General features: G+C 33.4%; 1 protein-coding gene across 3 annotated transcripts in view; it reads left to right on the forward strand.

The window, feature by feature from the left end:
- The window catches only part of NCAM2 (neural cell adhesion molecule 2), a 562,762-nt gene that overhangs the window by 87,609 nt on the left and 449,729 nt on the right, over window positions 1–25,424 (forward strand). Inside the window, exon 2 of one of the 3 annotated variants that reach the window (XM_030806256.1) lies at window positions 13,680–13,755. The exons of the other annotated variants lie outside the window; for them this stretch is intronic. The gene's annotated coding sequence lies outside the window, so the exon portion shown is untranslated. The remainder of the gene's footprint in view (window positions 1–13,679; window positions 13,756–25,424) is intronic. 3 annotated transcript variants of the gene reach the window in all.

Below are 25,424 nucleotides of genomic sequence, written 5' to 3' on the forward strand. Positions count from 1 at the left end.
AGTTTTATCATCTGTTTAGATTCCTATTAACCACCATTGTCAAGATACTGAATAGTTACAATGTCACAAGTATTTTTCATGTTGTTCTTTTATAACCACACTCATTTCTTTTCTTCCTAAACCTTGCTTCAGTTTCTAACTCCTGACAATTACTTATCTGCCTACTATTTAAAAAATTTTGTCTTTTCAAAAATGTTATATAAGTAGAGTCAGACAGCAAGTATGATTTTTAAGGATGTATGATTTTTAAGTTTCTTCCAATTTGAGATTATTGTAAACAATAATGTAATAAAACATTAGAAATTTACTTTCATTTTTGCATGTCATACATATGGATTAAGAAAGTGTCCTCTTTGGACACTTCCTCTTCATGCCGTGGAGGTAGGGAATGTTATTTTTTCCCCTCAAATCTTTTGTTTCCCAATTGTCTTGTAAGGCACTGATAATGTAATTAGCATTCAATAAATATTTGTTTATATGAATGAATAATTTATCGGAGTTAAAATTATAGAGCTTTATACTTAGGCCTCATAGTAAAAAGAGTACCTTTTTGTACTTGAAAGTCTTGCTCATGTTAAATAAAATATAAATACAATGCTTGAATATTGGGCTTCAATAGTCACTGTGCTGGTGTGATTTTACAGGAACTAGAGAAACCTATGCACCCTTCCTTCTATCGTCACTTCTTCTCCACAGTTACCATCTTCAGTCAATGGGACAAATTCTTCCATTAACACAGGATTATGAAAACCTGAAATTGAATCTCTTTACTCAAAATATACTTGATTAAGTTAAAGCCTGTATAAAAATCTTGCAAAGTTATTGTTGTTAATGTTGTTAATTGTAATTAACCATTATGTGTATCTAGTTAGGTTTTTTTTTTTTAATTATAAAGAATGGGGAGTTTCTTAATTTAACTTCCTTCAAAAAGGGAGTTTCTTGAAAGGATGCATGCACTCAGGAACCTGGATAAAGAGCTTAGTACATGGCAACCTGCCAGATTGGGCACTCTCTTCCCGCTACCCTCCCTGCCCTTTGTGTCATGGAACTTTGCCCTCTGCACATCTGCTCCGGTTCTCTCTCCACTGGCTGGGTTCCTCAGCTTACACTGGCCTCTTATATTTCAGTTCCAACCATGTTGCTATCTCATCCTCGTTTTGCCTGACTTCTCACTTGTCCAGCTGGGCTCATGAGCCAAAAGCTGCTGTTCAATCTCTGGATGGGCTTCTTTCTCATCAAATTTTCATCACCATTCTAGCCGTCGTGGTTGGAGACATGGGGCCCCAGGATGTGGAACACTAGTGTGCCCTTTCTGCTAGGGTGTGAGTGATTACAGCTTTCTAAAGGCATGTGAAGATGTCTTTAAAGACTCTTCCAACAATGAATAAAGATTAGTTTCCAGTTGTTTATTGCTATTTTCTTGGAAGTTAATATCACCTCGCTGCTTTCAATCTGGGAGCAAATATTATTCAGCATATATTGTATATTAGAGAAAATCATAGGAGGAAATAAATTTATTAAGCACTGCAGAAACTATGTAAGACTTTCAGATTTAACTTAATGTGCTTAGATTTATTTAAAGGAAAGTATTAAGGGATTCTAATATTTCATTTGCAGCATAACCTTGTTACAGGAATACATTGAAGGCTTTCCCATGTGACTCAAGTGTAAAATGGGACACATTCTTTACATGAGATAGAATGTTCTTTGTAATCAGTCCACACATTTCCTGTAAAAGAGATAAAAAGTGAGGGAAATCAGGAAGATGATGTGTCACCTAATATCACTGATGCTGAGATAGCAATGGATGCTTTGCATGACCATGAAATATAAAAGATAATCTTGAAACAGAAGACGACTTTGGTGACACAGAGGAAAAACAAAAGAAGGACAATTTAACTGAAGGGCATTTTATTCTTTGATTCAACAGCTTGTTTTGCAGACATGAGAGTCTATTCATAACCATTTACACATTTTACATTTACATTTGTATTTACATGAAAGGGACTATATAATTGGCAGAATCACATGCATACAGAAGACATCTGTTCAAAATATATGCTATAGCATACACGGTCAGAGAAAGTTTATCCCTGACACCATTTTATTTGTGTAAAGTAAGGCCTGACATACATAGAGAGTTGACTTTAGGGTACTTCAGAGATTAGAACCATCAAGAGAAATGAAATATTTTTCAGTGTAGCAAAATGTAACAACATCATAAATGGTAATTAGACTTTTTGAAGTATTTTTAAAAAAGAATGGTTTTGGGGTACTGAAATGTGAGTCCTAAATGAAATGGACAGTTAATTTAACCAGAACGTGTGTGGCAGGCCAAACTTGTATTTGTGTGAAAACTGCAAAGATTATGGTTTAAGAGATTTCAGTTTGAATGCAAGGGTTTGTGTGTGTGATTTTCTTCCTATTCTTAATCTTCACGATTTTATTCAGTGTACTTATTATGTCTTGCTAGGATATTTTCAAATTGAATTTTGTCTTTTTTTTTTACAAATAACAGAAATAACTCTATCCTTTTGATAGTGATATTGATCGTTTTGTAGACATATCTAACACTGTAACCTGTCTTCCCAGAAAGGTGACAAGAATGACATGAAAGTTTATATTATCTTTAAGATTATGTGTGTGTGTGTGTGTTGTGTGTTGTATATTTTCCCTTAAGTCCTTTCATGGTAATCACTAGCATTAGAAAAGAAATGCCAGTTTGTAAAAACAAAGATAATCTCCACATTCTGCCTAGGATTTATGTTGTCTGTTTTCTGTTTGCCCCTTTGGATTTCATCTACTGTCTCCTGTACTGTGCACTTGCTTCACGAAACTGACTTGTATTTTTGCCAACTGAGATTGTCCAATGGTGAGCCAAGTCGTGAGACCAAGGAGAAGAAAAAGGTGTGAGTATGTTTCTCCTAGCTCCCTGTTTGAGGTTGTGTCCTCATCTACTGTCACTGCTCCTCTGATTAGAGCACAGTCCACACAACTCTTTCTCCTCCTGGGTTCTGATAACCTGTTCTCCTATTGGTCCTTTGGACTAAGGAGTTGCAACAGCTTTTCTAGTGCTATCTCTGGTCCCTGACCTCTCCCTTGTGGTTCTTCTGTAGCTTGCCCAAAACTTTGTAATTAGTCCCTTTGTAAATAAGGTGTTATCTTAATTTGAGTGTGCCATCTGTTTCTTGTTGGGACCACTGGGAGATATAGCACTCTGGGTCACAGACAGGAATGGACATGCAAAGAGAGAGGAAACGGTGAGTTTATTGCATAAGGTACTAAGGATGCATCTCATTTAGATCCTGGCCTTGCAATTCAGACCAGTCTTCTGTTTGGCTCTGGCTTTGGCCCCTGGAAGGCTGAAATAAAGGTCTGCTTAACATAATCTCTGGCAAATCTGGTACTGGGTATGATCAATTGTTGTGTGATCACATAGGGAATTGACTTTATCCATACTATCTGAATATCACCATTCAAATACACATAAGCTCTGTAAATCACCTTGAAATAAATATTTTCTCATGTGTTTTATATATTGGAATCTTATAGAATGATGTGGAACTGTTATTGCATATGGCTAGTATATGATGCTATATTAAATAATGATAAAATGCTTTAAATTTGTGTATACAATTAATAGCTTTCAAACAGTTAAATATAAACTGCATTAATAATCAATCCAAATGTAAAGAAAATATGCTAAATCTAGATCACTTTAGGGCGAGCATCGTATCCTTTTTAAGTCAAGCATTTGTTAATAAAAATTGAAATAATGCAAAGCCAGATATTAGGTTATGCCATAATTGTAATTCATATATTAATAGAATTGTTTAATATACTACTATTCTTAACATCAAATTAAGCATCTTCAATAACTGTATTTAAATTATATATAATTGTATATATGGCTGTAGGTTTTTAAGAAAATGTGCTGGGTTGGGATTCATTGCATCTAGTGAGAATGAATTAAAAACATGATGCCAATTTTGTTTCCTCAAATTTTCACATTAAGGAAAAGTTCAAACCACATGTAACAACCTCCATGATCTATAATGTTGCATGCAGACAAATTTCATATAGACGTGCATTCCAGATTTTGTGTTTATGATTTCTTTCTTCAGGATCAAATATGGGGGGTTGTTGACTTTGACATTCAGGGCTTGGCAAACTTAATTGAGCCTTTCCAGTTTTAAGAAGAGACATTCTTGGGGCCAGGCGCGGTGGCTCACGCCTGTAATCCCAGCAATTTGGGAGGCCGAGGCAGGCAGATCATGAGGTCAGGAGATCGAGACCGAGTCTCTACTAAAAATACAAAAAAAAATTAGCTGGGCGTGGTGGCAGGCGCCTGTAGTTCCAGCTACTCGGGAGGCTGAGGCAGGAGAATGTCTTGAACTCGGGAGGTGGAGCTTGCAGTGAGCCGGATTGGGCCACTGCACTCCAGCCTGGGTGACAGAGTGAAACTCTGTCTCAAAAAAAAAAAGAGACATTCATATTCTTAGGTACTGTTTTTCCGGCTTCAGGGATCATAGGTTTACAATTTTGGTATTTAGCTACATTATGTCAATCATTATTTTTAGTTGTTTTTTGTTTGTTCTGTTTTCGTTTTTAGCAAATCTGGCCATACTTCCACTGAATACAAGGATTACTTTGGAGAACTTATACTTTGTAAGAAAATAGATTCTTTATTTGAAAATATGATTAAAAAATTACCCCAATAGAAATATTTGGGAACAATTATTGCTAGTAAATAAAACTGCCTTTAAAATTATTTTTATTATTGAAAAATTTCACCGAAAAGAATTTTGCTGTTCTCAAAGTTATGATGCAATTTAAAGTATATATAAGTGATTATTTTGGGCCGAAACCTATGAGAATTTTCTCTTCCTAATATGTCTATACCATCTGCTGGCTATTAGTGGCAATCAAACCCACAATAAAAAAAATCAAATTTTTAAAAACCACACTTTTTTCCTGTTAGTTCCCTGAGCTCTCTCACTACAAATATTGATGCGGCAAGGCTGAATATTTCTCTGAACATCTATTTCAAACTGAAACTAAATGCCTGTGCCAGAACGACTTTATCTGGGATTTGAGCCTGTGTGTGCCTGACATCTAAAGCAACTGCTCTCTGCTTTCTCTTCTGTTTTCTCTATGTTTATATGGTTCAGTGATTGTGCCACCTGCCCCTCCTTCATTGCATCCTGCGCTGAGATCTACCATGACTCTTTACCAAGTGCATTTAAGCTGTTTGGCCATGTGTTTCTGAAAATCAGCTACCAATGTATGAATGGTAAAAAACATAATAGTATTATTTCTTCTGAGTTTATACGTATATGGCTTGTGTGCATGGAACAGCAATTCCTGATTTAAAAATGGCCACTCTATTTACTTATTTTATCCAAGAGACCATATCGTAAAAGCAGGGAATACAAACTCAAAAGTCAACGAACACCAACACAGTCACCCAGCCACACCAACAACAAATAGATAGGGATGCAAGGACTAGGGGTGGGGAATGGAAACCACAACTACCCTGCAACAACTTTCTACTCAAAGCATGGACCTAGGACCTGCGGCATTGGCAGCAACTGGACGTTGATGGAAATGCAGAATCTCAGGCCCCACCCCAGAATCACTGAATCAGAATCTGCCTTTCACAATCTTCCCAGTGATGTGTGTGCACATTCAAGGTTAAGAAGCACTGCTTTTCTCTTATCTATTCTTGTCAGATATGCTGACTTTTTAAAATATTAAAAATATGCAGATTTTTAATGGAGAAGTTCTTAATTTTAAAAACTTATTGTCTAATTCAGCTTTTTTTTATACTTTCTGGGAACACTAAAACATACTGAAAATGTCAATAGGCCTAGGGGCCCATTAGTTTTAAAAATCTGCATGTCAAAGAGTGAATATGAATATGGTCAGTTTTATTCTTGTTATTTTCTAGGAATAGTGACATCTAAACAAAACTCTTGATGGTAAAAAACCAAGCATTGCCATCAGTAGATATATCTTACTTCCTTTTCAAGAAATATCCCTTGCCTATTTTAGCTATAATGCTTCCTGCCTTCACCACTCTGCCCCCAGTGTGTATATCTATACAGCAGCTAGAGTGTCTCATTTAAAACTTAAGTTGAAACTATTTGTTTCTCCAGTGGCTTCTGTCTTTCCTACTCAGGAATAAAAGCCAGTACCTTACAAGCTTTTTGAGAGCACCTCACTTAGTTGTTCTTTTGGAAATGTATGTCTAGCCACCCCTGCAAGCTTGCAATTTCTTCAACCCTCTAGAAAAACTCTGCCTCAGTATTCTTGCCTCAGATATGTGCCAGGCTTGCTGTCTTACCTGTCCCAATCTATTAATCAAATGTCATTTTAAGAATCTGGGCTTCCCTGATGAAAACCATAAATCAATAGACCACAACCCCACCCCCAAATTCTCCTCATTAGTGCTTTTCTCCAGAGCATTCACTAGCATTGGATGTCTGTAAGTTACTTCACTGATTTATTTGTTTACTCAATGTCTTTTGCCACCAGGATGTTAGTTATTTGAAAGAAGAGACCTTTGGTCTCTTGTTCATGTTGTTTCCCCAATCTGAGTTCGATGCTTGGCACATACATAATTGGTTCTCAATACTGTGTGTTGCATGAATGAATGATATCCAAGCTTAAAAATTACATGACACTGCTCACTGAGGTTTTTAATTTGTTTGTTTTTGTTAGTAGTACATAGTTGAAGGTGATTTTATTATGTAATTATATAGTTCTGCTGTAACTTATTATTACAGTCTTTTTTTATTCTATGCATTAGATACACAACCTACTTCTGGGTTATTTTTCTGCCATCTTGGAAATTTTTCATCCCTATTGCTCACTTCCAAATGTGCCTGTAACCTATCTTTTTTTCAATTTTTTTAAATTGAAACACAAAAATTGTCGATGTTCATTAAAGTACATCGTGATTTTTTAATACATATGTGTTAGTCTGTTTTCACGATGCTGATAAGATAAACCCAAGACTGGGCAATTCACAAAAAAGGTTTAATTGGACTTACAGTTCCACATGGCTGGGAAGGCCTCAGAATCATGGCAGAAGGCAAGGAGGAGCAAGGCCTGTCTTGCATGGATAAGGATTACATGGATCCTTTACTGAGGATAACAAATATGATTCCAGGTTCTACTCAGTTATTAATCTAAGAAAGAGATTTGAAACTGTACATTACTTTCAAGTATACTAATTAGCCTCATAATTACCTGAAACCAAAATAGAGCACTGATATATCTTAAAATATAGAATGTAATTTATTCCTGTAATTAAGTTTCAATATTAGAAAATAGTTTTTTTTTAAAAAAATACATTTCCTTTTACTTTTTTTAAATAAAATGCTGTGAAAATGTTCACAGTGACATCTTAAAAGCCAATATTCATTTTTGTACTCTACATTAAGTAGGGGCTCGGTTTTAGATACCTCTGTTTTTAGTACTTAAAAGAGGGCCTGACAAAGTTGGTGCTTAATAAATATTTGAAAAGAAACAAATGAATGAATCAATGAGTGAATTTCTGTTAGAAATATTTATTTGTGTATGGAATGGGTAGACCTTGTACTAAGTTCTCTGTGATACATGAAGAAATTGCCTGTGATCACAAGGGTCTCTTTATTGAAATGAAATAAGTGAATGGTTAGAACTCTTGACTAAGAGTTACTTAAAATATACTCTCTCAGCTTTGTTAAACAGTTTTATGTGGTAGACACAAAACTTTAAAGGGAGGAAAACTCTGAAATATCATTAATCTAATGATTTATGAATTTAAGTAGATTTCTTATAATAATTTCATTTGGGTGGAATATAAATTTAAATATTAAAAATAATTATACATATTTATTTTATCTTTCTGTAATACAAATTCTATGGCTAGTTTAGAAGAATTTACTGAATGAATAATATTATTAATTTTATCTGTCAGTTATACATATGAATATTTATTAGCATGAATAATTATTTTTATTTTAAACAATGGTGACTCATAGAAACTACCTGCTTTGATACTAGTAGAAGGCACACAAGTGAGTTACATTTTTCTGAATACTAATATTATGTCAACTGAATATCAAATTGTTGACAAAATATTTCTAAGTGGAAAACAAAATATGACGACAAAGGAGTGAAATATGCTGCAAAATCTAGGACAAGAACTTGAGTGTCTTGATTCCTAGCTCAGACATGTATATAAATGTGATACATAATTACATACTGTAGACGTGTTTCAAAGATGTTGAAATGCTACATAGCTCAATTAGTATATAATATAAAATAATGTATTTATATCTCTTTTATAAATATTTTTCTGTGAATGTCATTTGTTAAGCAAAATTTTATTAGTAATTATACAAAATACTAGAACAAAGCTAACAATGTAAGTTTTCAAATGTTCTATAGAATTTTTGCAACCATGAGTAGAATATCAGTAACCTGACATTGCCTGAGTCTTTTTAAATTTTTTCATGACCTTCATAACTTTGTCAAACCCAAAGAGATCAGTAAATATAGGGATCAGAGGAAGATCAGGAAGACAATTTGTTATGTCCCAGTAAATTATTTAATAAGAATAATAAATTGGGTCAAGGTTTGAATAAGGTGATGCTTAAGAACAGGCAAAGGATGTGAATGACAGGAAGGCAGACAGAGAGTCTGCCAACTGTCTCCTGTGTGGAGACTTCTTTTGTCTCTTCACCCTTTTCTGCCTCCTGGAAATAGAATACCTCTTCTTTAGGGAACTGTCTCTTTATCTTGTCTTATTAGGGATCCCAGTTACAGATGCTATTGGACATTGTCATTAATCCAAGCGTGAGCATGTGCAATTCACTGCCATCCTCAAATCTCTTGTCTTCTAACATTTACGTCTGTGAACAGCGAGTCCATTCATCCATTGTCCAAATTGACATCTTGGCATTATCCTTGACATCACCTACTCAAAAAATTTATTAACAAATCAGGCAGATTTGGCCTGTTAAAGAAAATTGTCTTTGGTTACCATTCACTTTTTTTCCATCTTTAAAACTTGCATCACAGTGTAAGCCACCATGCTGTAATAACCTTGTAACTGTCCACATCCATTCTAGAATTGCAGGTGTGATTATACCAGATTTTTTCTGCTTAAAAAAATAGTGACTTCTCATTAGTCTTGGGGTGAAGTCATAAGCATCTTAATGTAACAATAATTCCCTTGATGTTCTTTGTCTGCAGTGCCTCATTTCTGCCTCCAAACCCAGCAGCATCTTTCTCTTTGTTACTGACCCTGGAGTCTAGGCTCTAAATTACTGCCCTTTTTTCCAGTCCCTTTTTTCATTTGTGCTTCTTGGCCTAGAATACTCACACTTTCCTTCGTTTGTTTACATTTTATCTAAAGTGTAATTTTCTCAAGGAAACATTTTCCTCAAGTAAATTTCTCTAAGTGGGTCAAATGCCTCTTTTCTAAGAATTATTGTTTTATATCTCATCAAATTGATAATTGCAAATTTCTATTTATTTTGTTTCCAGGGGTATGTTCATGTCCATGAGAGGAGATCCAGTGTCTCATTTTGACACAAATTGTGTACTTGATCTTGATTATATATTTGACACACTCGATGCTAGGGAATTGCAGTTGAATACCAGGCTGTACATGCTGAATATTGAAAAAAATCAGAACTTGAAAATTAAAATTTGTTGATGAATGAAAACAAAATTCAAATGTTTATTGTCAGTCTGTATACACAAATATCCATTTGAAATGAAGGAGAAATCAAATTGTTTGAAAGACACGCAAACAACATAGAAAATACATCCTCAACTGGATCGTTCAAGAAGAAAATGTACCAGGAAAAAGATGGAAATAGTATGCCCTAAAACATCCTTCAGAAAAGGTGATATAAGGACAGTTAATCTTTGAGCATTTTTGGTTACCTAAAAGCTAAACAATATACTCAGACATTGAGTATAATAATAGTTTATCTAGAAGATGAACTATTTATCTAGTTTAAACTATGATTTATCTTCTAGATAAACTGTTATATAGATTTGCATGTGTAATTCAATAAATTGAAATTTTACTGGAGTACAGCATTTAATGTGATTTTATGAATTTCAGTTATGTCAACATTTCTAAATACGTTCTCAGAATAAATGTATGTAGTGTTTTGTTTTGAACTGTAAAAATCATGGATATTTACAGGGATAACTTTCTGCAAGGAGTTTAGATATGACATTATAGGAAGGCTTACATAACGATGTAAGTGGGTCATGTTTAAAGACTTAATTCTCAAAAGGTAGATTACCTATGAAGATTTAAGAAAATTTGAATTAAACATTTCTAATTGAAAAAAATTCCATAGGGACATTAATCACAATCAGTGCATAATGAAGAATATTGGTATATATTAAAAGCATAATTGTTGACTTTTAAAAGACTTTTAAGTTCCTCTGAACATTGATATTCACTAAACTGGAGTTAATTAATTAGCTTTCTCTATATATAGATTAGTTAATAGTTGATTAGTCAAATATTATAAATATTCCCACAAGTGGTGCTGCTGTCTTACAGTGTCTTCAAGAAATGTAAAGTCAAGTCAGGTTATGGCTTATGTTTTTAAATAGTAAGTTATGTATCAGTTCTAAAATAGAGTTCAGCTTAATTGTTAAATAATATAAATCAACAAATTGATTCCTTCAATGCATACGTGCTCCAGTTTAATCTTCATTTGTGGACACATTTTCAACGCAAATCACAGGTGACCTTAATCCAAGGAAAAGATCCAAGGAAAAAATTTAAACACATACATACCAGAGACTGTTGATAATAAAACCAAAGTGCCAGTGTGATTGATTATTGATTATGGTAAATGTATGTAATATTGTAAAAGTGATTTAAAGTTACATCTTGATCTGTCATCTTTCTATCTAGCTAGCTAGCTACCTATCTTTCTATCTAAAGACACAGATAATTTTACCTTTAAAAAAAAAAAGCAGGAAAAAAATCTTGAAGGATACAGATTAAGTGCATGTCCAAAAAGTAAGTATGGAGGGAAAATAAGTAAGTGAGGCTAAATAAGTTCTTTAAGGAAGAAAAAATGATAAGATACTTTAACTATATGCTTATTTTTATAAGGAATGAATATATTGAATACCTCAGAAAAAATAACTAGAAGCAAGGGCATGTGAATATAATAAAAACAGTAAATCGGAAAATACTAAGTATTTGATTATCACCTATTTTGGAAAAATTGCATATCAACTTTTACTTTCATATTTCTCACAACTATTAGCTTTCCTGAAGTATCTTTCCATGAGCTGTGTTTTATTCATCTCCCTTTATATTACGAATCTAGCCCAGTACCTCATGCAGAGGAACCGTTAAGGGTTGGCTGTTGAATATTACTATATGTATAATTTTAAGTGAATTGAGAATGAGAGATAAGAAAGAAGAAACTATTGAGTCAGATATGTATCAAAAGTAATAACAGAACATCTGTTTATGAGAAACAGGAAAGACCTCAGTTACCCAATGGGACTATCCATGGAGAGCCTTCATTTATTTTGTCTTTGTCTTCCAGAAAACCTCTTAACTATTATTGTTAATTTCAATTAATACCTTGGATAATGCCACACATTCTTGTGAGCAAGGGTAACCTTGCTAGGTTGTTGCAGTTTTCTTTATTTTGGAAAAGATAAGTTTTTGACTTTAAATTTTATATATATATATATTTTTAATTTCCAAAGTGCTTTATTTGCATATGTAAATTTATTACATTTTCACTAGATATTAACGATCTCAGAAAGTGCATACCGACAGCCCTCACTTTCCACAGTAGTGGATTGTTAAAGTGGCAGTGCAAATTAAAATTGTGTTAACAAATCATTTGAAAACTTACAATTGTTCTATGACATTTAAAATTCGTATCAAAGCATTAAAACATTTATTCCTCTTAGAAATGTGTAGAAAGATAAAAAACTAATATGTATTTAATACTCTAAAACATTAGAAATATTGAGAATTAAAATGTTTTTTTCTTTGTAAAATTCTTATCAATAATAGTTGAAGTAGTGTTTCCCTTCTCCTAGTATCATTTATTATTGATAGTACAAGCAAGAGTCTTTTCTGTGCCTTGTTCGATTGTTATGTATCTTTCTAAGTTTGGATCAGGTTCCAACATTTTATTCTTTTTTTTTTTTTTTTTTTTTGAGACAGAGTCTGGCTCTGTCCCCCAGGCTGGAGTGCAGTGGCACCATCGTGGCTCACTGCAAGCTCCACCTTCCGGGTTCATGCCATTCTCCTGCCTCAGCCTCCCGAGTAGCTGGGACTACAGGCGCCCGCCACCACGCCCTGCTAATTTTTTTGTATTTTTAGTAGAGACAGGGTTTCACTATGTTGGCCAGGATGGTCTCGAACTCCTGACCTCGTGATCCGCCTACCTCAGCCTCCCAAAGTGCTAGGATTACAGGCTTGAGCCACCGCGCCTGGCCTTTATTCTTTACTCTTTTAATGTCATGGAATATCTGCAAGTGTTTATTTAATGTTTTTTTGTGTGTTGGTGTTACTTCATCTGGAATGTCTACATCTTTATTTGCAAGTGTTTATTTAATGTTCAGTTTTTTTGTTGGCATTACTTCATCTGGAATGTCTATATCTTTATTTGTTACAACTAGATTTCTCATTTATGCCAATGTCAGCCTTAACCAATTTTCTCTGGCTTTCTATCTTAAAGCCTCTGTAATGGAGACAGTGTCAACATCCCTAAGCCAGTTATTTCTTCCATAACTCCATTTACCTTTGATTTCAGTTTCACTTACAGCATTATCACTTTTAGTTTCTCCCTTGAACTTTTATTTTTGTCGGCCAATTCCTTCTTTCATTATACATTTTTGATAAACATCACGTGGGTTTTTCGCTGGGAAACAACGAGGTAAGGCAACCACAGGCTTTCCCTTCTGCCGGTGAATTGAATGCATGCTCAGCAGCCAATCAAAAACAGACTATGAAGAAGTGAGGTGATTGGTCATTGGTCATGATAAGCATATGTTATTTACATAATAATCCATGTGCTGAAGAGTTGGCAGTGAAATTTGTACTTTATGCCAGTATAGTCAATATACCGTAGTAACTGAAATTTGAAATGTGTTATGGGAAGCAGGTATTATTTCACTAAACAGTAGAAACGAGTTTCATGCATTTTAGAACTGCAAAATTGAGGACTGTTTTTATTATTGGTTATGGATATTGGTCATTTTATTATATGTGGACAAATGTAAAACTACATATTTTTTTAACAGAGATACATTTTTTATATGCTTACTATTTTAAATATAGACTTTCTATATTTTATAACTGTGTAAAAATTTCAATAAATGGTCCTATTTACACTGCACAAACTTGGATACATAATAGCTATCTGCTGAGTGAGCAGAAAAAATAAGCTGGCTGTTTCAGATCCACCAAGGCTGTTTGTGCAAGAAAGTGTCTGCAGCTTTGTAGGTCCAGAAACACTGTTACATCAGGACAGTCATTGTTTACCAGACCTTCTGAGACTGCTTTATTCTAATCAAAAGAGCAAGAAAGCAATTGATAAGCCAAATAAAAATTTTGAATTGACAATCACAAATATAACCCAGAATTGAATAAAAGTTCCATGTTTGGTTTATAGGACATGCTTTCCCAGATAGGAACCCCAGTTCTGTCTTCAGCTGATCATTTGAAGGGCTTGAATCAAGAGTAAAAATGTGAGTAAATGTTCCTATTTAATAGCTCTCTTGAGAGGAGCTGTGATTAATACCTTAAAGCCCATATTCTAAGGTAATACATCCCAATGATAGCCATTAGCCATATATGAACTATCAAGCACTTGAAATTTGGCTAGTTGCAATTGAGATGTAACTGCTGGATTTCGAAGACTACTATGAAAAAACAAAAAACTAATGTAAAAGCTTCAATAATTTTTTCTTGAGCATCTGCTGGAATTATATTACTCAGATATATTGGTCTAAACACATTTATTATTAAAATTAATTTCATATTTATATTTTTTACTTTTAAAAATATGGCTGCAGAAAACTTAAAATTGCATATGTGGCTCACATTGTGTTACCAGGCAGCATTGCTTTAGAGCCATGATGCCTTTGTTCAAATCCCAACTTCACAATTTATTTACTGTACAATGTACCTGGTACTTAACCTCTCTGTTTCTATAAAGCAAGAATTTATAATAATAATAATGTATTATCAATAATATAGAAATTAATTTAAATCAGCTAATAACTTAAGCACTTACATACACTGACGTTTAGTTGAGCACTGTCAGTTATTACTCAGTATTGATTAGTACAGGAAATGCGCTAAACATATTCTTTCTATTAAACTTTTTTTGCATATTTTGTTCTCTAATAACTAGCTTCATTTGCTCTTTCTAGACATATTGCTATATGATTGGGTCAGATTACACCTTCTTTACATCAGCCAAATCAAAGCTTGTTTTCATAAGAATACACACAGGACTGTTTGAAAGGTTGAAACACAGCCCACTTTCATCACCAACATGTCTAGACTTCAACAAGAACAAGTTTATGCACAATATTTTTTGTTTACTTCTATACATGACTGATCTTATCCATTGTGTATGTATATATGTGTGTAAGTGCATACAAGCATATGTTTTAATTGTTTCATTATTAGAGGGTGTGCTTTTGGTGACTAAAGAAAGGAAACTTTTTCCTTGCCAACTAAGAAATGATTAAACTATCTTATTATGTAGTTTCAAAAATCATGTAGAACTTACATTAAATATAATATTAAATTGCAATATGTAGATATTAAATGTAATTGTATATATAAGAATTTAGGTTTAATACAAGTGTGTGATTCTAAACTTTCTATTGCATTGCCAATCACAGGTGTTCTATAAATCATTACAGGTTTATCAACTGAAAGTTGTAAATTTTAGATCTATTTTAAAAATAAATTTTAGTATAGGAAATAGTTTCTAAATATGGTTGTATTAACTAGACTTCTGTTAATAGATTACATTCATTTATGCTTTATGTTAGGACCTCTCTGTTAAATATCTTGAGAAATCCATTCTTTTAGACATTTGTAATATTATTTTGCATTTCTTTGGCATAAGTGATGAGCTGTGTATCAATATTTCTTTTTGGGGCTTTATTTAATGTGCATTCATCATCCTACAACTAGAAAATAATTATCATTCAAAATACCAGTTTCTCTGTAGACTGTAATGTTTCTATATAGTTATTATTCTCCAAGTCAGGGTTTATAATATACTCAGAACTATATATTGTTTCATATGTAGCCATACTAATTTTTCTCTATTGTCGTTGAGAACACAGATTTTCACAGCTTTTATCTCATTATATATTTTTTTGTTTGAAATATTTTCATCCTGATGTTGTTACTGTCTCTTCTAAAAATACTCTGCTATCCTAATTCATTTTAGTTCCCATTACATGGTATTTAATTTACCTATTAATACTGTGTGATAGATCCTCATCCAAAGCTTTTTTAAAGTCTAACTAGACTTTATGAATTGAATTTGAATTATTTTGGCAGTAATAACTTCAAAGCATTGTAATAGGTTTGTTAAGCATGACCTCCCCTGCCTGAATTCATGCTGGCTATAATTAATCAAGTTATGCTTTACCAGGTGCGCATTTGCCATGCTCCTAAATATGTTTCCATGAGTGAAATTCTACAGTGGATGTTAACCTTTGTCACTCCTGATTCATCTTCTGCTGTTCATTTTATAACCCATTCTGTGGTTTAAGTATTCATTTAATGAGCTAATAATATTTCATTTAGTAATAGGAGAATATATTATTTATTTCAGTTGAAGTTACTACTTATTATAACTGAAATTCCCCAAAAGATTTGATCTTAACTATATCTTTAAACTCTAAATTATTATAATGAAAAAATAGGACAGTAATTATTGCAAAATATAGTGTTTTTCAAGCATTCAAAAGCCCATTTCATTTTTTTCAAATTTCTTTTCATTTTTCATCATTTAACGGAAATGAAGGACATTTAAAGGACATTAAAAGACAAAGGAAATGGCAGCTTCTGTAGTAACATTTATCTAAATGATGAGGTATCATCATCAATCACAGAAAGATCATACTTTGTGCTTAGATTCTGCGTTGGAGTCTACAGATAATGGAGAATTATTACAATTGTAGCGAATCTTAAGATGTACTTAATTTTACAAGTTAAGAAAATAAAATTTAAGTTATTTATAATCTGCTAGAAAAAAGGCACTGTGACATATGAAATTAATATTTTGTATTGTTATATATGATTATTATTTAGCTTTGCAACAGAAACTACTAAGAGCACAGAAAATAATATCCCATTTTCTTGTGAAATTTAAATCACATTCAAAATATTTTTTCTGTTGAAAACTGTATTATTTTCCAGGTGCAAATGATGGAATAAAAAATGTGTAGCCTTAGAAATAAAAAAAAGTACAAGTATATTTCTGAGGCTAAGTTTATTCAAATTGGAATTCTTACTAGTAATTTATTTCATTTTCATAAATATTTAATTCAATTTTGTATAATTAATGAATAATGATATTTACAACATGAATTTTTTTCCCTATGACAATACTGAAATCTTCAGTGTTCTTTGATTTCTTAGCTATTTTCAGGAGGGAATGAGTATTTTATTAATTGAATGCACAATTAGGCATTACGTAGTAGATATTTTAATAGATAAAATATTTTGTCTATTTGCCTCACACAAACATGCATTACACAGACATTCAGACAGTAATATTTATGTTGTAATTTATACTAGTATACACTCATGATATTACATTTATCAGGATTGTGACGCTTTTAAATCTAAATTTGTTAAAATGACAAGGCAGTGTTAAATCACTGTAGGTTTTTCTTATTATTATGGCAAAATACAATGAAAAGAATTTAGCTAGTCGAATATCTCTTTCAGATAGGCACATCTTAGAATTTAATTTTATGAAGTTGAACGTACACATATATATAGAATTTATTTTTACAAAATTGAAGGTACATATATAGTTTTAAACTATTGTTAGTTAATTATTATTGGATGAGTACATTTATTTCATTTTGATATTTTGGTGCTTTGATGTTTCAGAAGTTAACCTTTGGAAACCTAATATTTATAAAAATGTGCCTTGGTATTACTATGTAAATCCAAATTTAAAGATATATAATGTCAAAATTTTAATATCACTGTATCTCTCAACTGTAAAAGCCTATTAGATCTTTTTTCTGTATCTGTCTTCGTAATAGAATAGTTTTGTCACATGATGTATTTTTTGTGTGAATCTTTAGAGAATCACTTTTATTATTCTTACTGAAACCTGATATTATATTAAACATATCCAAATACATTCCAGAAGGAACACAATTAATTCTTGAATTTTTTATGGTATGTCAGGTAGTGGACTAAACATTTCATGCCTATCATATTTAGTGTTCACATCCTCTCTATTAGGGAGGTATTATCCCCATTTTATGGACAAGTAAACTGAGGCTCAATATATTAAGCAGTGAAATTAGTTTGACTTAATTCTAAAGCTGAAGTATTTTCTAAGATGTGCATGGAAATGTGAAGGCCTGTTCTTCATAACTTTCTCTGAATGTTTATTAACTATACTAGTATGATATGTGAAGATGGGCAAAAAATGATGCATTTTTTAAGTACATATCCTTATGGAAGCAATTTTTTTTTAAAATTTCATTTTGTTCAGAGTCAAGGTGTCATGCAGGCCACAATATTCAGCAAGCAATTGCCAAAGCCTGATAAAGGGAAAATTTCCTGCCTGAAATGGCCAGACATGCGATGAGATTGGGATGAGTTTTGGTGAAAGCAATTATAAAAAGTTAAGAATCAAATGAGGAAACCAAGTCCAGGTATATGACCATCAATGGATTCATTTATTCACTTGTGTGTCAGTGGACCTCTGTTAATGAGCTACTGTCCTTCAAAGTGTTAGATGTTATCCACAGGTTCAAAGTGGGTGAAAAAATAAAATGAAACAAAATGAATGAGTCAGTAAGTTAAAAAGGCAAAACAAAGGATCAATAATCAGTTTTAGAGCATAGCAAAGTAGATGCTGGATCATGCCTTAAATGGTACTGAGGTTTATACATTTTGCCTTTACTGATCATTCGTTTTGGTGTCACCTGGCTCAGGCAAGCTACGCTAAAGGTACAAATAAATGAGATGGGCTTTGTATTAGTTCATTCTCACGCTGCTATAAAGAACTGCCTGAGACTAGGTAATTTATAAGGAAGAGAGGTTTAATTGGCTCACAGTTCTGCGTGACTGGGGAGACCTCAGGAAAAATACAATCATGATGGAAGGCCCCTCTTCACAGGGTGGCAAGAGAGAGAAGTGCTAAACAAAGGGTGGAGGGAAGCTCCTTATAAAACCATCAGATCTGGTGAAAACTCACTCACTATCATGAGAACAGCATGAGGGTAACAGACCCCATAATTCAGTTACCTCTCACAGGCTCCCTTCCATGACATGTGGGGATTGTGGGAGCTACATTTCAAGATGAGATTTGGGTGGGGACGCAGCCAAACCTTATATCAGGCTTTAAGAAAATGGTGAAGGTGGTTAGCTTTAGCTGGTTTTCAAGTGTCAACAGCAGTATTGTCAGTATTCCTGCTTTTCCCTTTTTCTCATGAACCTAAAATTTATATTAGCTATCCCAATTCACCTAACCCACCCTGCCTGTTATGTCATCTTTACTTCTATACTATTGACCATACCTTACTCATGACACTTGGGTTTATTCCCATTTTTTACTTTTTTAACTTTTGCTTTCTGTTGATCAGCACAGATTAAGGAATTAAATCATGTGTTTGTTTATTATTGTGGTGTTTATTTCTAGTGTGTCTTTTTCCTTCCTTTCTAACCTTTCTGCCTTTCCAACTGACCATGGTTTTGCTTCAGGAAAAGGCCTACATAGCCAAATACAGCAAAGAAAATGTCAAATTGTTAGTTTTCAAGTCTAAAATTGATTTTTCAAAATTCGTGGCAGAAACCACAGTTAAAAAATGTTTGATTTATGAAGACCATCCTTTTTAGGAAGGTAAAGTTCATGCATTTAGTATTTGACCAAAAAAAGAGAAGCCCCAAAGAAATCTATGCATGAGGTTAAAGACATTATATCAGGAGGGACCAAGGATTTACAAATTGCATTTACTGAAGACAAGAGCCTGTAAAGGAGCTATATGCATGTCAGTGGAGGCCAACAAGAGTAGATGTCAGTGACTCCCCAAAAGCCAAGGCCAAGATAAGGCATATCTTTGTGGATGCCAGTATTGAAAGACAAAGCAAGAAGTACAAGGTGGTTGCCCCAGAAAACATGATGCCACGTAGAAACGGGGAGAAAGGAGCATGACATTGTAAATAGAATAGAATAGCTAAAAGTGACTGAGTTTACCTATATTTCCCTATGTTACATTTCCTATTATAATGCAGAAGGAAATCTTATAAGAGACAATTACTTCAGTAGTAGAAAACAGTTTTAAATTTCTAACACTTGAGTCTACTTCCAGTGAATATGGCCTTTGGGTGTACTTGGCCTTTCATTGTGCTTACACTGCCCTTTAACCCCCTTTCTGTTTAGATGTCTGGCCTATGACTTCGCCCAGTAATTTTGCTCGTCCTCTTCCTTGCCCATGCAAGACCTGTACGCATAGAGACATAGCTGTTCTCTTGGGAGCACACTTCTTTCAGGAAGCTCTGTGCCATTTCATCTGTCTTGATGTTACAAATAGATGCACTTTCCTAGGATCCAGTTTCTAGAGGCTTAGATTCTAATGAATTTGATCTGTTACATTGACTTATTGACTCTGCCTAAATGTTCCCAATTGCATTCCCCAAATGAAATCTAAATAATATGGTATTTGAGGACACACTGTGTATGTAAAGTATCATATTGTCTATTTTGTGAGGTATTACAAAGAAGAGAATAATATTTAATTCATGGGAGGCTATTATATTTACTACTTATGCAGTGTTTTCACATACATTACCTAATTTTCACCTTAGATTTATGCAAATAAATAGTAAATGGTATCTGTTTTCCTTAAGATATTAATATGCAGAAATAACATATCCATAAGCTGTAAACGTAATAGAAAATAAATATATGTTGATAGAACATGGAAAAATGTAAAAATATAGCAAACACATAATAATAGCTAAATGTAAAATAGAAACTATATTACATTTCCTTTATGTCTTTTATTCTGTGATTTTGATAACTTAAGATACTACTTTTTACTTTTGGAAGCATAACAGTGCACGCTACCACCTTGACATGGACTCAAGGATACTTTCGTAAGAATCAAGGTAGAGTCAACGTAAGTAACTGGTTTTCTGCCCATGTATAAATTCCATCTTCACTACATACTAGCTGTAACTTTAAAGCTTTCTTTTATTTCAAATCTGTCATTCTGATTTAGTAAACATGGCACAGTGGTCGTACAGATAAAAACAGCAAGTTTTCTGTGATTCACTAGCTAATATTGATAAATAATGGATTTAAATGTAACCATTTTTCAAAAAGGTCACCGTTGTGTGTTCTTTGCTGATATTTGAGGTAACCAGAAGAATAAAAGTGGAGGGAAACAATTCCTTTAGACCTATACACACACAAAAAAATGAACAAAATAAGTAAAATTAACTTAAAATCATTTTGTCTCTCAATCATGCTTTCATCTGTTGATTTTATAAAAGACTACTACTTGAAAATCATAGCTTTGACAATTATAAATAGTGTTTAACAAGCATTTCCAGCTTTCACTGTTTTTGGATATGTGCTAACCTGTTTCTGTTGGGTCTAGCATGTGGCAAGCTTTGGCCAATGAAATGTAGGAGTAGCTTGTGTCACCTCTTGTCTGAAGCCCTTTGTGCAACACTGGTGTTGTGGAAGCACTAGTTAAGGTGAAGGTCTGTCTTCCTTAGTGTCTGAGTGCCATGATGAGAGAGCCCCCTGCTGACCTTAACCAGAGATGAAGCAAGAGTAAAACATGCACACTTGTGTTAAAACAGGACACTTCAGGATTGTAGGTTACTGCATCATGGCCTCAACAAACCTGACTGTTGGAATGCTTATTTAGGTTGTGAATCATTGCATGTATTTGTATTATAGCTTACTTTTAAAATTGTAAAAAAATTACAGTTTTTACTGGAAACACTATTTTTGCCTATATTTTTTAATTTAAAGGGTTGTGACAACTTGACAATTTTATGTAGTTTAATTTTTTTAACTCCTCACAATACAGGATTTCTCAGGTTATATTTAATATATGGTATAGATTTTATTAAGGTTTTGGGTGCATACAGAATCCTTTAAGCATACACGTATCTTTGGGGAAGGTGAATTGATCATTCATAAAATTTTTTGGCATTTAACTAACTAATAACTCATGGTTATAAACCAAAACAATTGCAGTCAAAAATCAATGAAGTTCAGGAACACTCTTCATTAGTTAACTATGCATAAAGCTCTGTGATAAGTTTTGGGGGGGAGAAAAGAAAGGAAAATACTTGAAATGAGTTACCATATGATTTTTTAAAAAATTAATGATGCTCAGTTATAAAAAAATCCAGTGGAAAATATCATTAATGTATTCTTAAACACTTTGAAAAAGGCTCTCTGTGAATCAACCTACTTTTTGTTTTAGAATTTATTTACTTATTTAGAAAGAAAGAAAACAGAAAGACGGGCACCACTCTCTGTATGTTATTTTCCTGAAAGGTGTTGATTAAGGCAAATGAAAAAAAACTCTCTTCTATAATTATGTAATATATCCTAATCTCTTATTATGCTTTATGATTTTATAATTCTGTATAAAATCTGTCATAGTTTTAAGTCCCATCACCTAATGCATGCATTCTTGTCTAGTCTTTTTATGAAAGGATTCATTCTTGTGAATCAACAAGGCATAGACCCAGACTAAGAGAGCTTTCATCGTTTTTAAGAAAGTGACGCTAGCTTACAGTCTCCTAGGAAACTCAAAAATTCAGCAGCTGTAGAAAGTCCAAGTTTTACAAAACAGCTATTATTGGGGGTGAAATCTCCCAAGGATGGATTCCCTGCAATCTCACCTTATTTTTAAACATGGAATAAGAAATACTTTAATAGTATTTATGGTTAGTCATTTGTTAGTGAGCAGAAAAAAATGAGCAAAACCCAGATCTGGACACTTTTCATTTCTTGATCTGAGTGAAACTGCAATTAAACTCAGGGAACTTAACAAAAGGCTGATTATTTGAAGGGAATGGTCATCAAACAAACACTGGAGAAATACAAATCCAGAAAGCACACACAGAATAATTTATTAGGCAGTATAAGAGCAATTAATTAAGAGGAATGTATATATGTACTGGAGAAATATGTATTCTAAAATATAAAATGTAAACATTAAGAATACATGAAATAGCCACATTATCTCCATGAAATTAAGAGTTTGCACTAAATGAGCTTCAAAATTGCTATCAAGAGAAAAAGAATCCCTAGTGCTTCTGTACTTTTATATGTGTGTTGCATGCTCAGTTTGTTGGTTATGTTGTCTTTTGGATGCTAAGAGCAGTACAGTGGAATATTGCTTTTAGAAATATGTCTGTGTGTTTTACACTGTCATGCTACTATGAAAGGTAGGCATGCACTTGCTGTCATGAAACAAATAGAGTTTTTGTAATTAGGTGAACCTTGCCTAAAGTTAGTCATTTTATTTTTGTGTGTTAATGACTTATTTATTATCAATACATCTTGATGAGAAACATGCAGAGTTTAAAGATGGAAAATGAAACATGTTAGTACCATTTATCTGACAACAAAATGCCAAATGAGAAAATAATCATGGTTGTGGAATTTTCAGTGTATTGACTCAGGCTTACCACTACAAAGTAGAAGAACAAAGAAGAGTGTCTTTGATATCCAGTGGCTGTAGGTCAAAAGTTGATTCTTTTTCAGTATTATTTCTTTGCCTTTGGAGAAGTTAACTTTTTTGAAACTCAATTTCCACAAGTGAAAAATACTTATGTTATGATGATCTCAAAATAGTTTTATAAAGTTTCCAAATTTATGACGTTATCTTTTCAGTAAATGTTGTCGTCCCTTCTCCTCTTCACCGTAAGATGTAAGTTGTTTTCAAGTTATAATCAGATATTTACATGTATATATTAATACATTAATGTGTTGTATATATCTCCATGTCGAATGCAAAATACATATGATAGAAAAATAAGAACAAAGAAATATTTGCCATACACGTTAAAGAAGGTTTTCTAGTACCTATTTTTTTTCTCATGGATAGAGATGCTAACATATCAATAACTTCTACTTCATACTTGTTATCTGCCAAGCATTTATTTCATGCACGCCAGTGAACAATGTAGACATTCTTTGCTCTTGTGAAGCATATATTTTAGTAAAGAAGAGAGAATGAGACAGTTAGTCAGTAAACAGAATTAGAGGGGTTAATTTTTTTTCGAAGAGGGTGCATTTAAGCTAATGCAAAGTTCCTAAGGCAAGAATGAGCTTGGAATATGCAAGAAATAGAAAGAAGGGCCTGTGGGTGGGGTGCAGTTAGCAAGGTGTGGTAACAAGCTACTAAGAGTCTTTAGTGATCTCTGCCTTGGGTAGTCTGTTCTTTCATTGTACCAGGATTGATTTGCGTGATCAGTACAATATGGCAGAATTGATGGTCTGTTACTTCTGAGTTGGAGGCTATAAAAGAAATGGTAGCTTCTCTCATTGTTGCTGTTTTCTCTTTGATCACTTCCTCTGGGGGAAATCATGTTGGGAGCAGCCCAGTGGGGAGGTTTACAAGGAGAAAAACTGAAGTCTCTGCCAACAACCCTGTGTGTGAGCTTAGAACAAATCCCCCAGCCCCAAACAAGTCTTCAGAGGTTGAACAAATCCCCCAGCCCCAAACAAGTCTTCAGAGGCTGCTACCCTAGCCAACTGCAAGTTCATTAACCATCCTGAGACAGAAATGCTTAGCTAAATTTCTTCCAGATTTCCGACCCTCAAAAAAAATGGAGCAGTAAATGTTTATTGTTGTAAACACAAATTTTTGAGGTAGCATGTTTACAGAAATAGATAATGAACACAAAACAGAGAGGTTAGAAATGAAATGACATGATGTAGGACTTCATAGACAATAGTAGGATTTGAATGCTGTTTAAATTAATGGGTAGTAATCTGAAATTATGAGGTGTCCATGTAACATTATTTGACTTTGTTTTAAATAAAAATGAATCGATTATGGAGTACATAGTGTTTGAAGGGGCATAGAATGAATCAGGATGTCAAGCTAAAAGGAGTTGTCCAGGTATATATGAGACATTGATTAAAGTAGAACAGCCAAAATGGAAGCAAGTCGAGAGTTCTGCGATGCAATGGAAGACAGAACTGGCCATAAATACGGGTATTCTTCATATACACAATTGCTTACAATCAACGAGAAAAATACAAGGCAAGTAAATAATGAATTTACTAATGGCAAAAAAATATGTTTTAAAGATGCTCAATTTCATTAGTATTGGCAAAAACATTAATAATAATGGCATATTTTTCATCCTGAGAAATTAAAAAGACTAATAAAACTCTTCATTGGCAAGACTGGAAAATTATTCACTTTCATTTATTGTAGATAAGACACTAAATTGATATAGAGTCTCTAAAGCCAATCTGCAAAGTCCATACGCTTTCATCTAGGGAGTGAATTTTGCAGAATTTTTCCCAAGGAAATGTTTGCAATATTAATGAACACTCATTGTTCATTGTAAGACCATTTATAATAGCGGATACTTGGAAGCACCTCATAGGCTCATCGTGTTACATATAATTAATCTTGCTTATGGCATAATATTTAAAATACATGTTCCAAGATGGTATATCATTAATCTGTATATGTAAGTGTAAAACTGTATATGTCCACGTTATATTTCATGGTGTGTATGTGTATGTGTGTATGTAAAAAGGCAGTATTTACCAAAAAAAGGACAGTAGCTTGAAGCCAGGAATTTGAGACCAGCCTGAGCAACAAAGCAAGACACAGTCTTTACAAAAACTTTAAAAACTTAGTTGGGTGTGGTGGCATGCTTCTGTAGTCCCAGCTACTCAGGAGGCTGAACTGGGAAGATCACCTGAGCCCAGGTGTTCCAGGCTGCAGCGAGCTGTGTTTGCACCTCTGCACCCCAGCCTGTGCAACAGAATGAGAGACATGTCTCAAAAGCAAAAAAAAAAAAACAAAAACAAAAAGGAACAGCCAGATATGATTATTTCTGGGCAATATATTTAAATATGATGTTTCTTTCTTTAGATTTTTCTTTATTTAGAGATTCTTTGTGCCAACATTAT

Source organism: Nomascus leucogenys, chromosome 25 (genome assembly GCF_006542625.1).
Source record: "Nomascus leucogenys isolate Asia chromosome 25, Asia_NLE_v1, whole genome shotgun sequence".
NCBI classification, from domain to species: domain Eukaryota; kingdom Metazoa; phylum Chordata; class Mammalia; order Primates; family Hylobatidae; genus Nomascus; species Nomascus leucogenys.